The sequence below is a fragment of the Triticum urartu genome, chromosome 1A (assembly GCF_056163025.1).
Source record: "Triticum urartu cultivar PI428250 chromosome 1A, HENAU_Tu73, whole genome shotgun sequence".
In the NCBI taxonomy this organism is placed as follows: domain Eukaryota; kingdom Viridiplantae; phylum Streptophyta; class Magnoliopsida; order Poales; family Poaceae; genus Triticum; species Triticum urartu.
This window is the reverse complement of record NC_141873.1, coordinates 156,576,084-156,588,799: the sequence shown is the minus strand read 5'-3', so window position 1 is coordinate 156,588,799 and position 12,716 is coordinate 156,576,084. Positions and strand designations below refer to the sequence as shown.

At 44.3% G+C, this 12,716-nt stretch overlaps 1 long non-coding RNA gene and 1 pseudogene across 1 annotated transcript; both read right to left on the bottom strand.

The window, feature by feature from the left end:
• Positions 1-1,816: 1,816 nt before the first annotated feature.
• LOC147990440 (uncharacterized) lies at positions 1,817-4,342 on the bottom strand (annotated as a pseudogene).
• A 3,124-nt stretch (positions 4,343-7,466) lies between these two features.
• LOC125551206 (uncharacterized) lies at positions 7,467-12,374 on the bottom strand. The gene is made up of 2 exons (XR_015599503.1): positions 12,045-12,374; positions 7,467-11,965 (listed from the first exon to the last, which is right to left on the bottom strand). It is a non-coding gene; the product is annotated as an uncharacterized LOC125551206 (long non-coding RNA).
• Positions 12,375-12,716: the final 342 nt, after the last annotated feature.

Here is a 12,716-nt window from a genome sequence, read left to right as displayed (position 1 = left end):
CCAAAGCAAGTCTGTCACCATCCCGAGAACATGCGCTAGCTCAGGTCTTAGGACATAGAATGTATGTTGTACTAGAGACTCACAGATGACATATCGCCGCGTCTCATAGTTGGGTCTGTCCGACTCGGACCTTATCTCAACTCGGATCCGACTACATCGAATCCGACCAAATCCTTCCGAGTCCATATTATCCGATTAGCATCCAATGCTCCATGGCTAGTGAGACCAAGCCATCGACCGTGTCATATGCTAGTCTAGTCAGCTGCGCGTCCACACGGTCCTTTCGACTAGGGACCTTTTAGGACAGACATCATACAATGCATAGTCCCACAAACAAGTCACGTACTTGCTGATACACATCATTGATAATGTCCAAGGACTATCTTTATTCATAAACACATATCTCCAACAGTCTCCCACTTGCACTAGAGTCAATCAAATAGACCTCGAATGCCCATAGCTCTAACGTGCCCCTCATGCTTGGATTGTGGAAGCGGCTTAGTCAACGGATCTGCAACATTTGCATTCGTGTGAATTTCGCATAACTCAACATCACCATTCTTTACGATCTTTCGTATCAGGTGATATTTCCGGTCTATGTCTCTGGTCTTGTGGTGATCCCTTGGCTCCTTGGCTTGTGCGATGGAACCAGAATTATCACAATAAATGTCCAACGGTTTTACCGAGGCTGGGAAAATACCAAGATCATCCAGAAAGTTCCGCATCCAAACACCTTCCTTTGCAGCTTCGCAAGCCGCAATGTATTCGGCTTCTGTGGTAGAATCGGCCATTGTATCTTGCTTAGAACTCATCCAGCTCACTGCTCCTCCGTTCATGACATACATGAATCCGGACTGTGATCGACAATCATCTTTGTCGGTTTGGAAACTAGCATTGGCGTAACCCCTTACGACAAGCTTTTCCTCACCTCCATAAACTAGGAACATCTCTTTAGTCCTTTTCAGGTACTACAAAATAGTCTTTACTGCTGCCCAATGACTCTCACCTGGGTTGGCCTGGTATCTACTTGTTAGGCTTATTGCAAAAGCAACATTAGGCCGTGTACATATCATGGCATACATGATGGATCCAATTGCCGAGGCATACGGAATCCGACTCATCCTGCTTCGCTCATCAGATGTCGAAGTACTCTGAGTCTCACTTAGCCTTTTACCATGTGAGATAGGCAAGAACCCTTTCTTGGCCTCACTCATGTTGAACCGCTTCAACACTTTATCTATGTACGTGCTTTGGCTCAAGCCGAGTAGCCTCCTCGATCTATCTCTATAAATCATGATGCCTAAAATGTAAACTGCCTCACCAAGGTCCTTCATTGAAAACTTGCCATTCAATGATTCCTTGACAGAGTTCAGCATCGAAACATCATTTCCGATCAGTAGTATGTCATCCACATACAAGATAAAAACACAATCGAGCTCCCACTTAACTGCTTGTATAAACAAGCGTCCTCATCGCTTTTGATGAAACCGAGACCAGTGACGACCTCATCAAACCGAATGTTCCAACTCCGAGATGCTTGCCTCAACCCATAAATGGATCTCTTGAGCTTGGATACTTTACTAGTGCTAGTCGGATTGACAAAACCCTCGGGCTGTATCATATACACGTCCTCGGTTAAATTTCCGTGAAGGAAAGCCGTTTTGACATCCATCTGCCATATCTCGTAATCGAAATATGCAGCTATAGCTAGTACGATCCTCACCGACTTTAGCTTCGCTACCGGCGAGTAAGTCTCGTCGTAGTCAATTCCTTGAACTTGTCCATAACCTTTAGCGACAAGCTGAGCTTTGTGGATCTAAACATTTCCATCCACATCGGTTTTCTTCTTAAAGACCCATTTGCAGCCAATGGCCTTTACGCCAGATGGCAGATCAACCAAGTCCCAGACTTGATTTTCATCCATGGACTTTAACTCGGATCTCATGGCCTCTAGACATGCCTCGGAATCCGGGCTCACCATCGCTTCCGCATACATGGACGGCTCGTCGCTTTCTAGCAACAATACATCACACACTCTGTGCAAACTTTCCGACCTCCGTGGTTCCGGCGCCGCTTCCACTACGGGTTCCCTCACTAACTCCGGTATGATCTCATCACTAGCCGATCCGTCCCCGAGTGGTCCTCAAATTTCTTCGAGTCGGACCGTCCTCCCACTAGCCTCTCGACTGAGAAACTCTTTCTCAAGGAAAACCCTGTTCCGAGCAACAAACACTTTGTTCTCTTCCTGGTTGTAGAAGCTATATCCCAAGGTTTCCCTCGGATATCCCACGAATATGCATTTGTACGATTTGGGTGTAAGCTTGTATGACATAATTCGCTTGACAAATGCTTCACAACCCCAAATCTTTAGAAAAGACAAACTGGGACTCTTGCCGGTCCACATCTCATGTGGTGTCTTCTCTACGGATTTTGATGGTTCCCTGTTAAGTGTGAAAGCTGCAGTTTCTAGAGCGTATCCCTAGAATGACAACGGTAAATCCGATTTGCTCATCGCAGATCGAACCATGTCCAACAAGGTACGATTCCTCCGTTCCGATACGCCATTTCTCTGTGGCGTACCCGGAGGTGTGAGCTGAGGTACTATACCTCGGCTTTTCAGATGATCATCAAACTCCTGGCTCATGTACTCACCTCCACGATCAGATTGTAGAAGTTTTATAGTCTTGCCGAGCTTATTCTCAACCTCGTTTTGAAACTATTTGGACTTTTCAAAAGTTTCTGACTTGTGCCTCATCAAATAGATATATCCATATCTACTTAAGTCGTCGGTAAAAGTCACGAAGTACTGATAGCCACCTCTGGCAGTTGTGCTCATTGAACCACACACATCACTATGTATAAGTTCCAATAGCTCGGACGCCCTCTCGCAACTCTTTGCGAAAGGAGACTTAGTCATCTTGCCGAGCAAGCATGATTCGCATGTCCCGAAATCGGACGAAGTTAGGAGCCCATCATCATGGAGCTTCTTCATGCGTTTCAGACTAATGTGTCCAAGCCAGCAATGCCAGAAGTATGTCGGATTTATCTCATTAGGCTTATGCCTCTTGACATTCACGTTATAGACCGGTTCTTGTTCTAGATTCAATATAAATAACCCATCAACAATGGGTGCATAGCCGTGGAACATACCATTCAAATAAATCGAACAACCATTGTCCTTTAAATTGAATTCATAACCCTGACTCATCAAGCATGAGGTAGAAATAATGTTCCGACTAAGTGCAGGAATGTAATAACAATTATTTACTTCCAAAATAAATCCAGAAGGAAGCTGGAGTTGCATCGTGCTGACTTCTAACGCAGCAACTCTTGCTTTGTTGCCTACCCTGATGTCAATCTCCCCTTGTGCCACATGCCTAGTTCTTACCAGCCCCTGCATCGAGTTGCAAATATGAACAACCGATCCGGTATCAAATACCCAAGAGCTACTGGGTATGTTAGCAAGGTAAATGTCTATGACATATGCAACAAGTGTACCTTTGCCTGAAGCAACATTCTCGGCCTTCTTGCCATGCTCTACAAGCCACTTGCTACAGTTCCTCTTCCAGTGACATGTTTCCTTGCAATGATAGCAAACGGTCTTTGAGTCCGGTCCAGACTTCGGTGCAGCGGCGGAGGTTAACATCTCCGTGCCCTTTGCCTTAGCCTTTTTCTTGGACCAACTCTTCTTAAACTTAGCCGATTTCTGCACCATCAACACTTGATGTGTGCCTTTCTTAATATCCTGCTCTGCCACTTTGAGCATTCCATGCAATTCAGTGAGCTTCTTATCCATGCCATGCATATGATAGTTCGAGATGAACGTCCCATAGCTGGGCGGAAGAGAACCCAGAACTGCATCAGTAGCCAGCTCATCCAAGAGCGGGAAGCCCAAATGATCCAAAGCTTGCACATATCCGATCATCTTGATCATATGTGGGCTCAGTGGATCACCTTCCTTCAGCTTGCAATCCATCAAGGATCGCTAGACGTTGAACCTTTCGGTCCTAGCCTGTGTCTGAAACATGCTCTTGAGACTCTCGATCATATCGTAAGCCTCAACATTTTTGAAATGTTGTTGCAAATCAGGCTCCATACAAGCCAGCATCAGACAGCTGATCTCCGTTGATTCATCAATGAGTTTCTGGTAGGCATTCTTAGTTGTGGCACTAGCATTATCGGTAGGTTCCTCTGGAAGTGGATCCTCTAGAACTTGTTCTTTTTTATCATGCTTGAGAACAATTCTCAAATTTCTATACCATGTGGTAAAGTTTGTTCCATTCAGTTTATCCTTTTCCAGAATTGATTTCAATGCGAAGTTGGGTTGAGCGGGTGGTGCCATTGATCTACAACAGAAAATATGCAATCACTAAGCAATGTGTTTGTGTAGAATAATTCAAGCCTAAACAGAAATACTCCCACTGAAGTCAACATCCCTCCGCAAACTCTCAGTGATTCAGGATTCGACTAGCACATGCGACTAGTGAGCTTTAGCATCACTGCTAGACAACATGCCTATCCGGTAAGCAACTCCTTGCTAATCGTATCTCTATACGACTCCTGTCGGTCGGGAAGGTATCTCATACCCCGGCCCCCAACCATCTTTGCCACAAGGCCCAAAACCGTTTCGATAGCCTTGTCAAGTTACCTGATGCAGTGCATATCCGTGTCCGACACGAACCCTTCAGTTCAAGGACACCTAGCAGCACCCCAATTCTATGAGCCCACTACTATACGTACTTGACATGCGAAGGTGCAACATCGAGAATGGCAAATTTCTTGATATTAGCGAGGGATCTTTCTATCATTCTAACATGCATACAAAACAAGAAGCATAACAATCACAAATAAAACATATATTGTGAAATAGTATGGCTCCTTCATGGATGTCCTTCCAGGTCGGCTCCAACTCCGATGACCATCTAGGAACTCCATCTTGTTTGTCACGCCAGGACGCCAAGCTACCAACCTGATCTCTATAATTCAACTACTACAACTGGTAATGAATTTTACATAGAGTCACAAGTCGACACGCAGGTCGTTATACATTATAATGATAGCACTTTGGCTCCTAACGGCTGACAAACATGACACGCAAGCCATGTATAAATTACACACATGCATCACATACATGAGCCATACTATTCACATCAAACCTGCAAAACAAAGTTACTCGCATTCTACCGATTTGAGTGATCATGTACGACATACTAGGCGCCCGACGTTTTCGGAAATCACATATCACATCTGAACTCTCATCACGCCGAATTTTCTGATCTGACCGATCTTATCGATCATTGCGAGCCCGATTTGGATTTATGTTTCACTGTTAACCTCGATGGCGGATATCGACCGGTAGGGGTAGGTTGTGTCACGACCTCATCGTCTCCGATCAACAGAAACAAAGCCACATCGATCCCCTTGTGCAGTTGATCTCATCAACCGTGCACAAAGCCGATCTTATCAACGACGACATATCTCATCTGCCGCCTCCACATATCTAATATGCATACGATCTGAATCCAAATCCTATAGCAGAGGCTCTGATACCACTGTTGGGTTCTACGATAGGGTGCGTCAACTGCAAATTAAATTTTCTACGCGCAGAACAGCCAAGAAGATGCTACGGGAGATGGATCATAGTTCATTACCACTAGACGCGCAGTGTTGTGCAGCGGAAGAAGAGTTGGGACAGCGTGTCCGCGTGGATCGTCTCCTCCTTTTTCGATCTCCCTCGAACAGTCGATCGTCGGTTCCCATGTACAGGTTCACCGGAGCGGCGCAAGTGCACCGCCTCTAAAGGTATCCGCGCGTGCAGGAGGAACGTCGTGCGGCAGACTGGTGGACTGCTAGGTCCGATCACACAATCGGTGGCGAGTGGAGGTGTCTATTCGCAACACATGCAAACCCTAGTGACAGCGCCGAAGCCCCCCGCCGCATGAGTGTGTCGCACCCCACTTTATATAGGCGTCCGTCGCGGGCTCAACACTTGGGCCTCGGACGGACCCTAAAGCTCATAAGTCTACTCGGCCAGAATCCGAATATAGCTCGGATCACATCCGACCAGTGTCCCCGGATCCGACCTCGTAGGTTCCATCCCTTAAGCGCGTGACCCCTTAGGTTCAAGCCGCCTTGGTCGCAGTTCGGATCACCTCCGAACTGCATGGTTGGTAGCGGCCCCTAGCAAGGCATGCCGAACACCAAGCAGACTATGAAGCTGGTTAGGCAAACCTGTACATCATACTTCCATTCCTTTTGCCACACGATATATGTTGTCGGGCGCAAGGCGAGTCTGTCATCCTTGTGCTAGCCCGACCTCTTTCTCGTTCCAGTAATGTCGACCACAAACCGGATTATCTCATAATCCTAATCGCATGGCCATGCTTATCCTGGTCGGATCACATGAGGAGCCCAGGGTATATCTCTCCTGATCGGAGGGGCAAATCCCATCTTGCTCGACCATGTCTCGCCGCATGGGTCTGGACAAGACCGAAACCTACCTTTGTAACTACCCAGTCACGGAGTAGCATTTGGTTGGCCCAAAGCAAGTCTGTCACCATCCTGAGAACATGCGTCAGCTCAGGTCTTAGGACATAGAACGTATGTTATACTAGAGACTCTCAGATGACATATCGCTGCGTCTCATAGTTGGGTCTGTCCGACTCAGACCTTATCTCAACTCGGATCCGACTACGTTGAATCCGACCAGATCCTTCCGAGTCCATATTATCCGGTTAGCATCCAATGCTCCATGGCTAGTGAGACCAAGCCATCGACCGTGTCATATGCTAGTCTAGTCAGCTGCACGTCCACACAGTCCTTTCGACTAGGGACCTTTAGGACAGTCATCATACAATGCATAGTCCCACAAACAAGTCACGTACTTACTGATACACATCATTGATAATGTCCGAGGACTATCTTTATTCATAAACAAATAGGAAATATCATCATATATGATTGCCTCTAGGGCATATCTCTAACAGTATTACAGAGAGGGCCTAGAGATATCTCTCCGTCACACGGAGTGACAAATCCCAATCTTGATCCATGCAACCCAACAGACCCCTTCGGAGATACCTATAGAGCACTTTCATGATCGCCCAGTTACGAATTGACGTTTGATAGCACATGAGGCATTCCTCCCGTATTCGGGAGTGGCATGATCTCATAGTCTAAGGAACTGATACTTGACATGAAGAAAGCTATATCAAATAACTAAACGATCTAATGCTAAGCTTACGGTTGGGTCTGTCCATCACATCATTTTTCTAATGATGTAATCCCGTTATCAAATGACAACTCATGTCTATGGTTAGGAAATCATGACCATCTTTGGTCAACGAGCAAGTCTAGTTGAGGCTTACTAGAGACACAGTATACTTTATTTATTCACACATGTATTTAAATTTCTGATTAATACAATTATAGCATGAACAATAGACATTTATCATGAACAAGAAATATGATAATAACCATTTTATTATTGCCTCTAGGGCATATTTCCAACATGAAAATGATCATCTTTTACAACTTTTGTAAGAGTTTCCAGTAACAATCCAGCGCTAGCTAGCTGAGACCACCGCCACGCAGTCTTGACGATTTTGTCCATTGTATCAACGTTCAGCCAGTGTGCTTCGAATCGGCGTCCCCCCTTCGGCTATTCTTCTAGACAATCTTTGAAATTTTGCATATACTATGGTGGCCTCATGTTACCTCCTTCCTTCTCACTTGCAACAAGAATTTCATTGAATTCACCTATGATCATTCAAGCCCGTGTAGAATTGTTATGAAGACTAGAAGATACCCCGCGCGTTGCTGCGGGAATTTGTTGTGACTTTTCTTAACGGTACATAGCAAAAAATATGAACAATGTCGTGGTACATAAGCATGCCAAAATACTTAAAGAGACAATATATTACAAATGTGAGAGGAGGCAAGGAGAAGAAAGCATAAAACAATGGGTACTTTTTTTTACCATAAAACAATGGGCACATTACGAAAGCTTCTGAACTGATGCATGCAATTAACTTTACTATTGAGTGTAGAAACCAATTACCATTCTATTTCAAATTCAACATTCCATTCAGAGATTATTTACTATGAATGACTATACAGTCGAAAAGGTCTTCCACTTGTCAACTCACCGGAACAACACACATATATTAAACGACTAAAAATATATGAACTTATTTATGGAACAAAGTTGCGCGCAGACAGCATGAGGAAACTATAAATGTCATCTTGAGAAACCATACTTGAAGCAAAAATAGCATGTTTTGCCAACAATCTCTAACGAAGTAGTTGACACATTGTTATCAATTGAAAAAATTGTGATGAGAGAAATACGTGTAATTTTACATATGATAAGATGGATAAGATGGCGACAGGGATCAGTTAGAAGTTATTAATTGCTTAAAAGTGTTTTTTATTAAAGGTAGTATACTCTACTGTAATACCTTCTGTCAGATATACAAATTAGACTTGATGCAGTAGTTTTTGGATGCGGATGGCGCGATTGCGAAAAAAGAACATGTTATTTGCATACTTCTCCCAAATAACTTCAAAGTGAATAATCTTATTCACATCAAATGAAACATTAATTTTAATGGAAAATATCATAATAACCTCGGATTACCTGGCCGGTGACTTGAAAATCCATAATGCAAAAAATATGGCGAGCCGCCACTTAGTATATACAATCTTACATAAATTGATGACTCTAGGCGGTTGAAATCCCAACATATTTTTTTCTTTTCTTGTTGAATCCAAAAGAGATAAAGATGAAAACACCCTGAACAAATACAAAGTATGATACCATGTGAGCCATGTGTCGGATCACCTGTTGTGCTGTCATGCCTTTGGATAACCTAGAAAATCTCATGGTTTAAACCTGCAATATGTTGGATAAACTGCAATCAAGATAAACATGGTTTAAACCATGCACCTTTTTCTGAATGCGAGAGCACAATTGTCAATTATAGTCTGAATGCAGAGCACAATTGTCAATTAGATATACCTGAAACATCAATATTAGTAAAGTTACATTGGCTGACAAAAATAATCTGCAGCTTAATTAATTGCTAGATACTGTGGCGGTAAAGCAGCTAGACAACATAGAAATATTGGGATGAGGAGGATCTGGACGAAACCTGATTCAGTAGGGCATAATCAACCAATTGTGGTCAGCCTCAAACGGTTAGATGCGCAGGTAGAGGCACAGTCAGCAGCCGATTCCACCTCCTTCCTCGATACTCCTCCACAAGGGCTACATAGCTCGGATTGAAGTGATGGAAAATTCCTTTGTGGATTAAGTTGTCAGCAGATCTGGTCCATGGAGACCTCTACCGTCCACCTGACGCCCACGGAAGTGCCCTCCCCTGAACAACAACTGGAGTGATAGGTCGAAGAACATACACACAGTTAGTAGGCGGGGTCGCCGAAGCCGCATGGCTCGCAGGGGTCGCGAGGTGCCGGCGCCGATGAGGACGCAGGGTAGCGGGCCGGGGTCATGGCGATGTCCTCGGGATCGTGGGACGGGTCACCGGGGTCACACCGGATGGCCGGCGTGCCTGGTTCGCCGTGGGTCGCTAGGCAGGGTCGCTGCACCTCGCCGGATCACTGTCGAGGAGGGTTGGAAACTGGATGCACATGGGGTGGTGGTGGATATTCGATTGACTCCTCGGTTACAGAGGATGGGAGGGGAATCGAATGGACAATTTCTTTGTGGTGGAACTGGACATGGGAGCGGTTGTTTCAGATGAATCAGGGAAAAGCGGTTCGTGATCACCTATGGTGGGTCCTAATGCTGGTAACCGAAGGTTGATGTGGATGATGTGTACTCTCGTGGGTCCCCCATGTAAGCCGGTAAAGAAATGTTGATGTGTTTGGCTGCTGATGTGGATAGCATGCATGTTTAGATAAATATGTTAGTGGGATAAACTTCTTAAATATACTAGATGATACCCCGCGCGTTGATGCGGGATCTCTTTGTTGGCATTGAAGGTAGCATAGAAACTAAATAAAACCTTAAATCACCACAAAAAATTCCAAGGAAAAAAATGTAATAGCAAAGAGAGTTGACTTACCATTGGTAGCAACTGGGCCATGTGGATTGATGGCCGGAGTACAAGGATCAACATTCAATCGTATTTGTTCGATCAATGTTTGAGTTTCAGCATAATTTATATGAACTGAACTAAAATAGTGTCTCGGAGAGCATCAAAGCATGGAATAGTACTTCGATACTAAGAAACACTTATTTTAGTTTTTCCTTTGAATTTTGGGATTAAGCTTTTTTTCTGAACCATGCAAGAGAGCTGCATGTAAACTTAATAGAATAACAGAAGGGCCAAATTGCCAAAGTACAATGACAAAGAAATGACTGGACAAAACCCAAAAACAAATGGAAACAGCAGATACAGTTGAACTACCACATACAACGACCTCAAAGAAAAGCATCGGTAGGAAGCACACCAAGTGTTTGCCCATATAAGTCTTGTCCATTATGCTCAAACCTTCAGAAATCAAACATGTATACAAACCAACTGAAAAGATCTCCGGGTGAGTGGATTCTTCAGATCTTCAGCAATTCAAAAAAAACTTTTAATTGCTATTGATTAAGACTTATCCTGGTTCCATATCACATTATAAATTCAAGCAAACAGTATACTCGATCAGCAAAACATGGACCAATGAATGGGTACTTCATTAATAGAAGACTGAGATTAACATGCTCACAAACATATCCTCTATGGAGATCAAAAGTGTAATATGGTGAGTGACTGTACAATTCTGAAAATATTTGAAAAAAGCAAAAAGGGATCACATCTATTTTGCGAGCCAACATCTACTACAGAATTGGTTGATGGACAACAATGGATGTAGGCTCGCAAAACATGTATTAAATATCGAAAATACTAACGCCCACACGTGTGGGTGTTACCCAACTCGTCCATACGCCTGAATCGTCGTTCACTGTTTTTTGCACGAATCTTGATACGAAAAGGTGGATTTGGTGTGCCACGTAGGATGGGGCTGGTGTGTGAGCGTTGGAGAGTTTGCCCACACGCCCGCACCACGTTGTTTGACAGCTACATTGTGTGGACGAACTGCTTTTCGTCCACACAGCCACCAACTAGGTCATGCGCGTGTGGGCGAACTGCTTTTCGCCCACACGACACTACTACCTTGTGGATGGCAACTGCAATTACGCGAACGTGGCAACTCGATACACACGCATGGCAACTGTGATTCTTTGCTACATGGCAACTGCAGTTACGCGAACATGGCAACTCGGTACATACACATGGCAACTGTGATTCTTTGCTACACGGCAACTGTAGTTGCGCGTACGTGGCAACCAGATAAACACACATGGCAACTGTGATTAACAATACATGGCAACTATGGTTGGACCACACGTGGCAACTAGGTAAACACACATGGCAACTACTGTTTTGACTATATGTGGCATGTAATTAATCACACACGGCAACTACGGTTTGATTTACACGCGGCAACTATCATAAATTAGATATGGCAACTATAGTTAACCAAAACAGATAGAGTTGCCACGCTTTTACAACTACACTTGCCATCCCGGATAACTACATCTGCCAACCAAGATGGCAACTAAATCGTCATCCCGCGGGGTACCTAACGTAGCTGCGTCAGGACGTGTGGGCATTTTTGCTTCATGCCACACGCACGGGGTGGAGATGAGTAGTACTTGTTGGGTGTGTGGCACAAAGTAGCCGCGCCCACACGTGTGGGCAATTCTAATGTCCGCCCACACACAGCCCGTGTGGGCTGCCTCCTGCTCACACCACACACGATATGTGGGCGCATGTCGTATATACCATACGTGTGGCAGTTATCGGCGTCCTTAAATATTGCACTTCTCATAGAACTGATAAGAAACCTCTCCCGATAAGAATTTCTCGTTAGGATCGTAAAGCACAACCTGCACCCACAAGTCATGATACATTGATATACATTGTAAATAAAACAGACATCGCTCCAGCTGTTCCCATAGAACTTACCTATTTTTTTAAATGGGGAGAACATATATACAAAGTACTTCTATCAACCTTATCTTCAATTGAGGCTTATGTACAAACAATTACATGTAGTCGTCACGACTGGATTTGTAACTTCGGCTGTCTGTAAACAACATGAAGAGAAGTACGTACAATTCCACAAAATTGTATTGATCCAAATAGCAGATCAAGATGAGCCATAATACTGGCTCATGTATCATCATAAAAAATGTTAGTATTCACTGTGTAGGTTGGGGGAAGATGAACATGCGTTCTGAATAGCTGCAAAAACAAAAACCAATCTGAAATTGTAGTCAATTGGGTGTGGACCAAAAAAACTTCGATGCAAATAACTGAATCTGGCGCATGAGAATATAACACGGGCCCTTTTTCGTTGACATCCACATGATAAAGAAAAAAGGAAACAACATAAATTTGTGGATTTGAGAATCCCATAGCCATCATTGATCTTTGTGGTCAATATCCCCATGCACAGCCAGCTCCTTTTGTCTGAGCTCGGTGGAAAGGGGTCGCTGGCGGAGCTTGTTCTCTTGATTTGTAGTGCCCTCGAATCCTCCATGTCAAGTTCCTTCCGCATCACCTCGTGGATCTGGAGGAGGCGAAGCATGTGCTTCGCTGGTGCTTGTAGTGGAGCACGGATGAGGTGGCGGTATG